The sequence below is a fragment of the Bombina bombina genome, chromosome 8 (assembly GCF_027579735.1).
Source record: "Bombina bombina isolate aBomBom1 chromosome 8, aBomBom1.pri, whole genome shotgun sequence".
Taxonomy (NCBI): domain Eukaryota; kingdom Metazoa; phylum Chordata; class Amphibia; order Anura; family Bombinatoridae; genus Bombina; species Bombina bombina.
The window spans coordinates 322,783,673-322,798,607 of NC_069506.1; the positions used below are offsets into that span (position 1 = coordinate 322,783,673).

A 14,935-nucleotide genomic window follows, 5' to 3' on the forward strand; every position below is an offset into this window, starting at 1 on the left:
ACATACAGAGTATATTACAGACACACATACATACACAGTATATTACAGACACACATACATACACAGTATATTACAGACACACATACATACACAGTATATTACAGACACACATACATACAGAGTATATTACAGACACACATACATACAGAGTATATTACACACATACATACACAGTATATTACAGACACACATACATACACAGTATATTACAGACACACATACATACACAGTATATTACAGACACACATACATACACAGTATATTACAGACACACATACATACACAGTATATTACAGACACACATACATACACAGTATATTACAGACACACATACATACACAGTATATTACAGACACACATACATACACAGTATATTACAGACACACATACATACACAGTATATTACAGACACACATACATTCACAGTATATTACAGACACACATACATTCACAGTATATTACAGACACACATACATTCACAGTATATTACAGACACACATACATTCACAGTATATTACAGACACACGTGCAATAAAAACACAAATACATACACAGTATAATACAGACACACATGCAATAAAAACACAAATACATATACAGTATATTACAGACATCGTGTCTAAAAAGAAAGAAATTTATCAGGTAAGCATAAATTTTCTTTTCTTTTTAAAGACACAATGAGTCCACGGATTTCATCCTTGTGTGATACAATACCAAAGCTAGAGTACACGGATGATAAGGGAGGGACAAGACAGGGAACCTAAACGGAAGGCACCACTACTTGAAGAACCTTTCTCCCAAAAACCGCCTCAGCCGAAGCAAAGGTATCAAATTTGTAAAATTTAGAAAAAGTGTGAAGAGAAGACCAAGTTGCAGCCTTGCAAATCTGTTCAACAGAAGCATAATTTTTGAATGCCCATGAGGAAGCAACAGCCCTGGTGGACTGAGCCGTAACTCTTTCAGGAGGCTGCTGTCCAGCAGTCTCATAAGCAAAACGGATGATACTCTTCAGTCAAAAAGAAAGAGAGATAGCTGTAGATTTCTGACTCTTACGTTTTCCAGAAAAAATGACAAATGGAGAAGACGATTGACGAAAGTCCTTAGTCACTTGTAAGTAAAATTTGAAAGCATGGACTACGTCCAAATTGTGCAGAAGACGTTCCTTCTGAGAAGAAGGATTAGGACACAAGAAAGGAACAACAATCTCCTGATTAATGTTCTTGTCTGAAACAACCTTAGGAAGAAAACCAAGTTTAGTACGTAACACCACGTTATCCGAATGAAAAATAAGGTAAGGTGAATTATATTGTAATGCCGAAAGCTCAGACACTCTTCAAGCAGAAGAAATGGCAACAAGAAATAAAACTTTCCAAGATAACAACTTAATATCTATGGAATGCATAGGTTCAAACGGAACCCCTTGAAGAACTTTAAGAACTAAATTCAAACTCTATGGAGGAGCAATTGGTTTAAACACAGGCCTGATTCTAATCAAAGCCTGACAAAAGGATTGAACATCTGGGACATCTGCCAGACGCTTATGTAACAAAATAGATCAGGCAGAGATCTGACCCTTTAGGGAACTCGCTGATAAACCCTTCTCCAATCCTTCTTGGAGAAAAGACAAAATCCTGGGAATCCTAACTCTACTCCATGAGTAGCCCTTGGATTCACACCAATAAAGATATTTACAAAATATCTTATGGTAAATCTTCCTAGTTACAGGTATACGCGCCTGAATTAAGGTATCTATGACCGAATCAGAAAAACCTCACTTGGATAGGATTAAGCGTTCAATCTCCAAGCAGTCGGCTTCAGAGAAACGAGATTCTGGTGAAGGAAGGGTCCCTGAATGAGAAGGTCCTTCCTCAATGGAAGATTCCAAGGTGGCAGGGATGACATGTCCACCAGATCGGCATACCAAATCCTGCAAGGCCACGCAGGAGCGATTAGGATCACTGATGCCTTCTCCTGTTGAATTCGAGCAATAACCCGGGGAAGAAGAGCAAACGAAGGGAATAGATACAGTGGGGCAAAAAAGTATTTAGTCAGCCACCAATTGTGAAAGTTCTCCCACTTAAGATGAGAGGCCTGTAATTTTCATCATAGGAATACCTCAACTATGAGGGACAAAATGTGGAAACAAATCCAGACAATCACATTGTCTGATTTGGAAAGAATTTATTTGCATATTATGGTGGAAAATAAGTATTTGGTTACCTACAAACAAGCAAGATTTCTGGCTCTCACAAACCTGTATCTTCTTCTTTAAGAGGCTCCTCTGTTCTCCACTTATTACCTGCATTAATGGCAACTGTTTGAACTTGTTATCAGTATAAAAGACACCTGTCCACAACCTCAAACAGTCACACTCCAAACTCCACTATGGTGAAGACCAAAGAGCTGTCGAAGGACACCAGAAACAAAATTGTAGACCTGTACCAGGCTGGGAAGACAATCTGCAATAGGCAAGCAGCTTGGTGTGAAGAAATCAACTGTGGGAGCAATAATTAGAAAATGGAAGACATACAAGACCACTGATAATCTCCAACGATCTGGGGCTCCACACAAGATCTCACCCCGTGGGGTCAAAATGATCACAAGAACGGTGAGCAAACATCCCAGAACCACACGGGGGGACCTAGTGAATGACCTGCAGAGAGCTGGGACCAACGTAACAAAGGCTACCATCAGTAAAACACTACGCCGCCAGGGACACAGATCCTGCAGTGCCAGACATGTCCCCCTGCTTAAGCCAGTACATGTCCAGGCCCGTCTGAAGTATGCTAGAGAGCATTTGGATGATCCAGAAGCGGATTGGGAGAATGTCATATGGTCAGATGAAACCAAAGTAGAACTGTTTGGTAGAAACACAACTCGTCGTGTTTGGAGGAGAGAGAATGCTGAGTTGCAACCAAAGAACACCATACCTACTGTGAAGCATGGGGGTGGCAACATCATACTTTGGGCTGTTTCTCTGCAAATGGAACAGGACGACTGATCTGTGTACATGAAAGAATGAATGGGGCCATGTATCGTGAGATTTTGAGTGCAAACCTCCTTCCATCAGCAAGGGCATTGAAGATCAAACGTGGCTGGGTCTTTCAGCATGATAATGATCCCAAACACACCGCCCGGGCAACAAAGGAGTGGCTTCGTAAGAAGCATTTCAAGGTCCTGGAGTGGCCTAGCCAGTCTCCAAATCTCAACCCCATAGAAAACCTTTGGAGGGAGTTAAAAAAGTCTGTGTTGCCCAGCGACAGCCCCAAAACATCACTGCTCTAGAGGAGATCTGCATGCAGGAATGGGCCAAAATACCAGCAACAGTGTGTGACAACCTTGTGAAGACTTACAGAAAACGTTTGACCTCTGTCATTACCAACAAAGGATATATAAAAGTATTGAGATGAACTTTTGATATTGACCAAATACTTATTTTCCACCATAATATGCAAATAAATTCTTTCCAAATCAGACAATGTGATTAACACTAGAATGACATAAGTGACAAGTGCGTGGCCTATGTCAGAAAAAGGATATGCTTCTTTACACTGTCATATGATTATCTCAAGTTTTCAGGAATTGAATTGAGTTATAAAATATAACTTTTATTTATATTGGTTAAAAAAAAGACAGCTTATATATTTTTTGATATTTTGCTGTCCTCGCTTTAATTAAAAACACATCTCCTTTACATTGATGTACATACTTCTTCTATTCTTAAGTTGGTTACTACTATGAGAACTGTCAGTTTTTATGTATAAAGTCTTGGTTAATACTAATTGTATTTTTCAAAAAATGAATAGCCATATATGTGGCTTGTCTGAAAAGTACAATGTATTTAGCTAAATATATTGTCTAACAGGTTTAATATCCCTGTATGTTACTTATAGTTCTGGTATATTTACTCCAAGTTTTTAAAGTGACAATCAAGTAGTGATATGGCTAATGTGGTTACAGAGGTAGCTGGTAGTTTTAATATACTCAAATTGAAGTGTGTGTACAGTATAATGTTTGTACACGTTTTTAAAGTTCTCTATTTCAATAATTCTTGCTTATATGAGCATGCTTATGAGTTCAAGCTGGATTAAAAGCTATTATATTGATAAGCTCATAAGTTTACGCTGTATCACAAACTTATGTTGCTGTTATTGACGGGTTGAGTATAAAAATTGTGCATCAATTTTAAACTTTCGATGTACTTCAAATCTAAATTATAATGCAATGCCACTTATATTCACTGATGCTGCATTAAACCGAAGATAGGCTTGTTAGGTTAAAGCCTTATATATACAAACGTTAAGTGGGAGTTATTTTTGCAGCAAAAGTGATACTATTAGGTAGCTGGTTCCACTTATGTGAATATAGGTTGCAATATACTGCTACTTTGTAGCTTCAATAAATAAGGAAAACAAGTATTCCACTTATAACCCCTTTGTTAGGTATATTGGTATTCCCCCAGCTTTAAACCTGTGTAGGTTGTTTACTTGTACTTTATAAGTTGGTATAATTTTAAGAAAGTTAAATACAGATGCTCCGCCGTTTTGTTAGACCAGCAACTGTTATTACTTTAAGGATTGCTTAGAGCTTATTCTATTATGAGCGATTTCCAGCTTGTTATCTCTGTTACTTATGACAGAATTATATCGCTGTATTGTTGAAAACTTAGGTTGTTTGTAATTACTCAAAACGTTTTTTACTGTAAGCGGTTTCAAAATGAATATCAATTATCTATGGCAGTTTTAATTAAATTGTTATTGCTTCATTCACGAATCAATTGTAATAATTTTACTGCTTTTACCATTCCCACATTTGCAAGATTAAAACTTGTAGGCACTAGCGTGCCTTTAACTTTTACTTATTGCTGGGTACGGCGTGTGCACCCACATATGCGAATCTATTTTTGGGATGGTGGGAGAATAATACTATCTTCTCTGATACCAACGACATATACATGCAATACATCCCACTATGGATTCGCTATATAGATGACATCCTCTTTACCTGGGAGGGTCCGATTGACACACTTAACAAATTTATGGATATCCTGAATGACAACAATTTAAATCTGAAACTAACTTATGAATACAGCTATCACAAGTTCAATTTTCTAGACCTAGGGATACAAATAAACCAACTTGGAGAAGTTAGCACAACGTTGTACAGAAAAGTCACAGCTACGAATAATCTCTTACATCAAACAAGTGCACATGCTCCCAGTACCCTAAAAAGCAATTCCGAAAGGTGAATTCACACGACTGAGAAGAAATTGCTCTGATATTACAATATACAAACAAGAAGCAAAAAAAAAAAAAAACTTAGTAGCAGATTAGAAGATAGAGGCTACAGTAAACGCTCAATTAAAAGAGCCAACACACAAGTAACTAAAATGGATCGTAACATCCTTCTAAGACCACATCAGAAAAAAGCAGATAACAAACCACGTCTAATTACAACATACAACCCACAAATGAAGCAAGTGATGAAAATAATAGATGAGAATTGGCATATCTTACTTAATGACCCGCTGCTAGCTAGCCAAATAGGCGATGAGTATCTATTGGGTACAAAAGACCCAAAAATCTAAAAGATACTTTAGTCCAGAGTCACTATGTTCACAGACCAAATAGAGAAAGTCAATCTAAGGGCATGTTTCAATGTGGAACATGCAATACATGCTCTAAAGTATGGAAAATTAAAGAAATCCAAGGCAAATATGGTAAAAAACATCTACTCTCAGCCCACTATTCCTGCACAACAATAGGAGTAGTTTATGTTCTCCAATGCCCATGTAAAATGTTCTATGTAGGTATGACTACAAGACAAATAAGAACAAGAATTATGGAGCATAGCAGCAACATCCGCAATATAAAGAAAGATCTAGAAAAGGGAAAAACCATAACAAATGTGGCAAACATTTTTCCCTTAGACATAACAGCAATGATCAATTGCTGAGATTTGCAGTATTACAACAAGCAAAGCTAGGAATAAGAGGAGGAAATATAGAACAAACTCTTCTAAAAATGGAGTGTAGATGGATACATCTCCTGCAAAGCGTAAAACCATACGGGCTAAATGACTACAACAACTTTAATGTATATCTATAAAAAATAAAAATAATTAATTTAAATAATGGATGAATTAAAAAACTTACAAGAAAAAATAAACAACTGATAAACACTCAATACAGTTAATTAATACAAATATTATATTGAAACTATATAAGTATATCAACAGTGATCAAATCATTGATAAGCATAAAATCATATAAATCTTATACAAGTTCATTACCAAAAATACCATGGGCACTATATCACAGCCCAAACTGCTCTTATTTCATATCACTCACACCTTTTTCTTTCACTAGAGGTAATAAAAAATGGTTACATTTAATCATTATATTATAAACGGACATTATAACAATTTATAAAGTAATATAAGATAAGTAATATTATACAGATCCTTGAAATGAATCATGAATATTATAATAATAATTATAAGACAACTAAAAACAAGACATATACCAAAATCTAAGAACATACATAATATTAGCATCTGACTGACACCATTTTAATGTCTTGATATTAAAATCATGTAGACAATCCATAATTACAAATAAAGGTAACTAATGTTATTTATATGAGCTATTCCTCACTCTTATTTTTACATATAATCTGACAATTCTGTAATCGAACAGATGAACGACACACAGTACATGTGAAATTAAATTTACAAAAATTCATCAGTACTTCACTAATTTTTTGCCTACTAGCACAATTTTCAAAGCTGAAGAAGCCACTTTCAACATTTGTCACTTAATATTTAATACAAAAAATAATATTTTTTACTGTACTATACTCAGGTATTATGTTTTAATTTGGAACATAATTGTTCACACTAGACCCATTCCTAATCTTAACCTCAATCGATTTTTTTAACCCTGCATTTTGGCAGGTTAATAGGCACCAGCACTTATTATATCACAAATTCTAAGATCAGTAGAAATGACACTTTTCTCTACACACTTAGTAATCTATTATCATTCATATTTCACAAAGATTACTTTTGCAAGTTTGGATTTGCACTAAAGTCACGTGTTAATATTTTATTTTCTTAATTTTTCTATTTTTTACTTTTTATTTTTTATTCCCTCTCATCTTTTCATTATTTCACTTAAATTTTCATCTTTCATCATCCATCCTCTATTACGGTTTCAATATTTTATCTTTCTCCATTCTTATGTTACAGGTATAAACTGGTATAACTCTGTCACACATGGATTATATTACAATAACTAATAATATCAGCAATGACAAATAAAATATAAGAATAATAGTAAATATCTAATCGTTACATAATTAAGAGAATAGTCTGGATTTCCTAAATATGGTACGTGTAGCAACATTGTTGCGCTCGTAACAGTGAAAAAGATCTGTACTGAGCATTTGCAATACTGCTGTTTTGATTGATACACAAGTTTATCAATGGAAAAAGACAATTTCAACTGTATCTGATTGACATCTGGACCAACCAATGGAAAATATGCCTAAATCCTATTTGAAAAATGTAGGCATGAACATCAAACCAATAAAAAACAGAATTTATGCTTATCTGATAAATTTCTCTCTTGTGATGTATCAAGTCCACGGATTCATCCATACTTGTGGGATATTCTCCTTCCTAACAGGAAGTGGCAAAGAGAGCACCCACAGCAGAGCTGTCTATATAGCTCCTCCCTTAGCTCCGCCCCCCAGTAATTCGACTGAAGGCTAGAAAGGAAAAGGAGAAACTATAGGGTGCAGAGGTGACTGAAGTTTTTTAAATTTACTACCTGTCTTAGACAGGGCGGGCCGTGGACTCGATACATCACAAGAGAAAGAAATTTATCAGGTAAGCATAAATTCTGTTTTCTCTTGTAAGATGTATCGAGTCCACGGATTCATCCATACTTGTGGGATACCAATACCAAAGCTTTAGGACACGGATGAAGGGAGGGACAAGACAGATACCCTAAACGGAAGGCACCACTGCTTGTAGAACCTTTCTCCCAAAAATAGCCTCTGAAGAAGCAAAAGTATCGAATCTGTAAAATTTGGAAAAAGTAGGAAGCGAAGACCAAGTCGCCGCCTTACAAATCTGTTCAACAGAAGCCTCATTTTTAAAAGCCCATGTGGAAGCCACTGCTCTAGTAGAATTAGCAGTAATTCTTTCAGCAGGCTGCTGGTCAGCAGTCTCATAAGCCAAACGGATGATGCTTTTCAGCCAAAAGGAAAGAGAGGTAGCCGTAGCCTTTTGGCCTCTCCGTTTACCAGAATAAACAACAAACAATGAAGATGTTTGACGGAAATCTTTAGTTGCTTGCAAGTAGAACTTTAAAGCACGAACCACATCAAGATTGTGCAACAGACGTTCCTTCTTTGATGAAGGATTAGGACACAGAGAAGGAACAACAATCTCCTGATATTCCTATTAGAAACAACCTTAGGAAGAAACCCAGGTTTGGTATGCAAAACCACCTTATCTGCATGGAAAACCAGGTAAGGTGAGTCACACTGTAAAGCAGATAACTCAGAAACTCTTCGAGCCGAAGAGATAGCTACTAAAAACAAAACTTTCCAAGATAGAAGCTTAATATCTATGGAATGCATAGGTTCAAACGGAACCCCATGAAGAACTTTAAGAACTAAGTTTAGGCTCCATGGCGGAGTAAAAGGTTTAAATACAGGCTTAATCCTGACCAAGGCTTGACTAAATGCTTGAAAGTCTGGGACATCTGCCAGACGTTTGTGTAAAAGAATAGACAAAGCAGATATTTGTCCTTTTAAAGGAACTAGTTGATAATCCCTTCTCCAATCCTTTTTGGATTAAGGACAATATTCTAGGAATCCTAATCTTACTCCATGAGTAACCCTTGGATTCACACCTATAAAAATATTTGCGCCAAATCTTATGATAGATCTTCCTGGTGACAGGCTTTCTAGCTTGAATCAGGGTATCAATGACCGACTCAGAGAAACCACGCTTTGATAGAATCAGGCATTCAATCTCCAAGCAGTCAGACGCAGAGAAATTAGATTTGGATGCGTGAATGGACCTTGGATTAGAAGGTCCTGCCTCATTGGCAGAGTCCACGGTGGAACAGATGACATGTCCACTAGGTCTGCATACCAAGTCCTGCGTGGCCACGCAGATGCTATCAGAATCACCGAAGCTCTCTCCTGCTTAATTCTGGCAACCAGACGTGGGAGGAGAGGAAATGGTGGAAATATATAGGCCAGATTGAAGGACCAGAGCACTGCTAGAGCATCTATCAGTACCGCCTGGGGATCCCGGGACCTGGACCCGTAACGAGGAAGTTTGGCATTCTGACGGGACGCCATCAGATCTAATTCTGGTGTGCCCCATAGCCGAGTCAGCTGGGCAAATACCTCCGGATGGGGCTCCCACTCCCCCGGATGAAAAGTCGGACGACTTAGGAAATCCGCATCCCAGTTCTCTACCCCTGGGATATGGATTGCTGAGAGATGGCAAGAGTGATCCTCCGCCCATCGGATTATTTTGGTTACCTCCATCATCGCTAGAGAACTCCGTGTTCCTCCTTGATGATTGCTAAAAGCTACAGTCGTGATGTTGTCCGACTGAAATCTGATGAATTTGGCCGCAGCTAGCCGAGGCCACGCCTGAAGCGCATTGTATATCGCTCTCAGTTCTAGAATGTTTATCGGGAGTAAAGTTTCCTAACGAGACCATAAGCCCTGAGCTTTCAGGGAGTTCCAGACAGCACCCCAGCCTAGCAGGCTGGCATCTGTCGTTACTATGAACCACTCTGGCCTGCGTTAACACATTCCCTGAGACAGGTGGTCCTGAGACAACCACCAGAGAAGAGAATCTCTGGTCTCCTGTTCCAAATGCAGTTGGGGAGATAAAACAAAATGTATGCTTACCTGATAAATTTCTTTCTCTTGTGGTGTATCCAGTCCATGGGTTCATCCATTACTTGTGGGATACCAATACCAAAGCTTTAGGACAGGGATGAAGGGAGGGACAAGGCAGGCACTTAAACGGAAGGCACCACTGCCTGTGAGACCTTTCTCCCAAAAATAGCCTCTGAGGAAGCAAAAGTATCAAATTTGTAGAATTTAGAAAAAGTATGAAGCGAAGACCAAGTCGCCGCCTTACAAATCTGTTCAACAGAGGCCTCATGTTTAAAAGCCCATGTGGAAGCTACCGCTCTAGTAGAATGAGCTGTAATTCTTTCAGGAGGCTGCTGGCCAGCAGTCTCATAAGCTAAACGGATTATGCTTCTCAGCCAAAAAGAAAGAGAAGTTGCCGAAGCCTTTTGGCCTCTCCTCTTTCCAGAGTAGACAACAAACAATGCAGATGTTTGACGAAAATCCTTAGTAGCTTGAAAATAAAACTTTAAGGCACGAACCCCGTCAAGATTGTGTAACAGACGTTCCTTCTTTGAAGAAGGATTAGGACACAGTGACGGAACAACAATTTCTTGATTGATATTCCTATTAGATACTACCTTAGGAAGAAAACCAGGTTTGGTACGCAAAACTACCTTATCTGCATGGAAGATCAGATAAGGGGAATCACACTGTAAGGCAGATAACTCTGAAACTCTTTGAGCCGAAGAGATAGCTACTAAAAACAGAACTTTCCAAGATAAAAGCTTGATATCTATGGAATGCAAGGGTTCAAACGGAACCCCTTGAAGAACTTTAAGAACTAAATTTAAACTCCATGGTGGAGTAACAGGTTTAAACACAGGCCTGATTCTAACCAAAGCCTGACAAACCGCCTGAACGTCTGGAACATCAGCCAGACGCTTGTGCAAAAGAATAGACAGAGCAGAAATCTGTCCCTTTAAGGAACTAGCCGATAATCCCTTTTCCAATCCTTCTTGGAGAAAAGATAGTATCCAAGGAATCCTAACCTTACTCCACGAGTAACCCTTGGATTCACACCAATGAAGATATTTACACCATATCTTATGATAGATTTTCCTGGTGACAGGCTTTTGAGCCTGAATCAAGGTATCAATGACCGACTCGGAGAAACCACGTTTTGATAAAATCAAGCGTTCAATCTCCAAGCAGTCAGACGCAGAGAAACTAGATTTGGATGATTGAATGGACCTTGGAGTAGAAGGTCCTGCCTCAGCGGCAGAGTCCACAGTGGAACAGATGACATGTCCACTAGGTACTAGGTCTGCATACCAAGTCCTGCGTGGCCACGCAGGTTCTATCAAAATCACTGAAGCTCTCTCCTGCTTGATCTTGGCAATCAGACGAGGGAGGAGAGGAAATGGTGGAAACACATAAGCCAGGCTGAAGGACCAGGGCACTGCTAGAGCATCTATCAGCGTTGCCTGGGGATCCCTTGACCTGGACCCGTAACGAGGAATCTTGGCGTTCTGTCGAGACGCCATCAGATCCAGTTCTGGTTTGCCCCATAGTTGAATCAGCTGTGCAAATACCTCCGGATGGAGCTCCCCCTCCCCCGGATGAAAAGTCTGCCGACTTAGAAAATCCGCCTGCCAGTTCTCTACTCCTGTGATATGGATAGCTGAGAGATGGCAAGAGTGAACCTCTGCCCATAGAATTATCTTGGAAACCTCCATCATTGCCAGGGGACTCCTTGTTCCCCCCTGATGGTTGATATAGGCTACAGTCGTGATATCGTCCGACTGAAATCTGATGAATCTGACCGCAGCTAGTTGAGGCCAAGCCTGAAGAGCATTGAATATCGCTCTTAGCTCCAGAATGTTTATCGGAAGGAGGGCCTCCTCCTGAGTCCACGAACCCTGAGCCTTCAGGGAACACCAGACTGCGCCCCAGCCCAGAAGGCTGGCATGTCGTCACTATAGTCCACTCTGGCCTGCGGAAACTCATTCCCCTAGACAGATGGACCCAAGATAACCACCAGAGAAGAGAATCCCTGGTCTCTTGATCCAGATTTAACAGAGGAGACAAATCTGTGTAGTCCCCATCCCACTGATTGAGCATGCAAAGTTGCAGTGGTCTGAGATGTAGGCGGGCAAACGGAACTATGTCCATTGCCGCTACCATTAGGCCGATCATTTCCATACACTGAGCCACTGACGGCCGAGAAGTGGAATGAAGAGCACGGCAAGAAGTTAGAAGCTTTGATATCCTGACCTCTGTCAGAAAAATTTTCATTTCTACCGAATCTATCAGAGTTCCTAGGAAGGAAACTCTTGTGAGGAGAGAGTGAACTCTTTTCTCTGTTCACCTTCCACCCGTGAGACCTCAGAAAGGCCAGAACAATGTCCGTATGGGACTTGGCGATTTGAAAAGTCGACGCCTGGATCAGGATGTCGTCTAGGTAAGGAGCCACAGCTATGCCCCGTGGCCTTAGAACCGCCAGTAGAGACCCTAGAACCTTTGTAAAGATTCTTGGGGCCGTGGCTAATCCGAAGGGAAGAGCCACAAACTGGTAATGCCTGTCTAGGAAGGCGAACCTGAGGAACTGATGATGATCTCTGTGAATCGGAATGTGGAGATAAGCATCCTTAAAGTCCACGGTAGTCATATATTGACCCTCCTGGATCATAGGGAGGATGGTTCGGATTGTCTCCATCTTGAAATTTGTTTAGGATCTTGAGATCCAAGATTGGTCTGAACGTTCTCTCTTTTTTGGGAACTATAAACAGGTTTGAATAGAAACCCTGCCCCTGTTCCTCTCTTGGAACTGGGTGGATCACTCCCATAACCAGTAGGTCTTGAACACAACATAAGAATGCCTCTCTCTTTATCCGGTTTGCAGATAGTTGTGAGAGGTGAAATCTCCCCTTTGGAGATGAACCTTTGAATTCCAGAAGATATCCCTGGGAAACAATCTCTAGTGCCCAGGGATCCTGGACGTCTCTTGCCCAAGCCTGAGCAAAGAGAGAAAGTCTGCCCCCTACTAGATCCGGTCCCAGATCGGGGGCTACTCCTTCATGCTGTCTTAGAGGCAGCAGCAGGTTTTTTGGTCTGCTTCCCCTTGTTCCAAATCTTGTTAGGTCTCCAGACTGGTTTGGACTGGGCGAAATTTCCCTCTTGTTTTGTATTAGAGGAAGCTGAAGCTGCGCCACTCTTGAAGTTTCGAAAGGAACAAAAATTATTCTGTTTGGTCCTTAACTTATTGGACCTATCCTGAGGAAGGGCGTGACCTTTTCCTCCAGTAATATCAGAAATGATCTCCTGCAGACCAGGCCCGAATAGGGTCTGTCCCTTGAAGGGGATGTTAAGAAGCTTAGACTTTGAAGTAACATCTGCTGACCAGGACTTAAGCCATAGCGCCCTACGCGCCAGAATGGCAAAACCTGATTTCTTAGCCGTTAGCTTGGTTAAATGAAAAGCGGCGTCAGAAATAAAGGAATTAGCTAATTTAAGAGCTTTAATCCTGTCTAAAATATCATCTAACGGGGTCTCCACCTGTAGAGCCTCCTCAAGAAACTCGAACCAAAAAGCCGCTGCAGCAGTAACTGGGGCAATGCATGCAAGAGGCTGGAGGATAAAACCTTGATGTATAAAATTTTTCTTAAGGAGACCCTCCAATTTTTTATCCATAGGATCTAGGAAAGCACAACTGTCCTCGACGGGGATAGTTGTACGCATAGCTAGGGTAGAGACTGCTCCCTCCACCTTAGGGACCGTCTGCCACGAGTCCAGTATGGCGGCATCTATGGGAAACTTCTTAAAAGCAGGAGGGGGAGAGAACGGCACACCTGGTCTATCCAATTCCTTAGTAATAATTTCCGAAAACCTCTTAGGGACTGGAAAAACATCAGTGTAAACAGGCACTGCAAAGTATTTGTCCATTTTACACAATTTCTCTGGAACTACAATGGGTTCACAGTCGTCCAGAGTCGCTAAAACCTCCCTAAGCAATAAGCGGAGGTGTTCGAGCTTAAATTTAAACGCTGTCATTTCAGAATCAGACTGAAGCAACGCCTTCCCTGAATCTGAAATGTCACCCACAGATAGAAGCTCTCCTGCTTCGGCTTCTGAGTATTGTGAGGGTATATCGATAACAGGTATTAAAGCGTCAGAAAGCTCTGTATTAGTTCTAGCCCCAGAGCTGTCTCGCTTTCCTTGTAACCCTGGCAGTTTGGACAACACCTCTGAGAGGGTAGCATTCATAACTGCCGCCATGTCCTGTAAGGTAAAAGAATTAGACGCGCTAGATGTACTTGGCGTCACTTGAGCGGGAGTTATAGGTTCTGACACATGGGGAGAGCTAGACGGCATAATCTCCCTTTTTTCAGTCAGAGAATCCTCTGGAGATAAATCTTTAAGCGCCATAATATGGTCTTTATAGTTTATAGAAATTTCAGTACATTTGGTACACATTCTAAGAGGGGGTTCCACAATGGCTACCAAACATATTGAACAAGGAGTTTCCTCTATGTCAGACATGTTTAACAGACTAGTAATGAGACAAGCAAGCTTGGAAAACACTTTAATAAAGGTGAAACAGCAATTAAACAAAAACGTTACACTGCCTTTAGAGAAAAAAAACTAGCACTTAAACTGCAAAACAGTGTAAAAATATAGTAAAGACTTCAAACTTTTTACAGTGTGTGTAAGGGACTAAAGCAACATTGCACCCACTTGCAAATGGATGATTAAGCCCCAAACCGGATTCAAAAAACGTTAACTACCGGTAAAAGACAGTTGAGCACCTTGCCACAGCTCTGCTGAGGCTCCTACCTGCCCTCAAATACGATTTAGGGAAGAAATAAACCCTTTATAATGGTCCTCAGATGCCAGAGGACTCCTCTAGGGAAGCTGGATGTCTCAGTCTGAAGGAAACTGCGCATCTAAAGCATGAAAATAGGCCCCTCCCACCATGTACTGGATGTCAGAGGGGCCTTAAGAAAATACTCCTAGGAGTATCTGACTAGCCAGGTGGAAAACTA

The 14,935-nt window shown here is 40.2% G+C and overlaps 1 protein-coding gene across 1 annotated transcript in view; it reads right to left on the bottom strand.

The window, feature by feature from the left end:
- Nucleotides 1-14,935, bottom strand: part of SRPRA (SRP receptor subunit alpha) — a 121,333-nt gene that overhangs the window by 29,826 nt on the left and 76,572 nt on the right. The gene's annotated exons all lie outside the window — the stretch shown is intronic.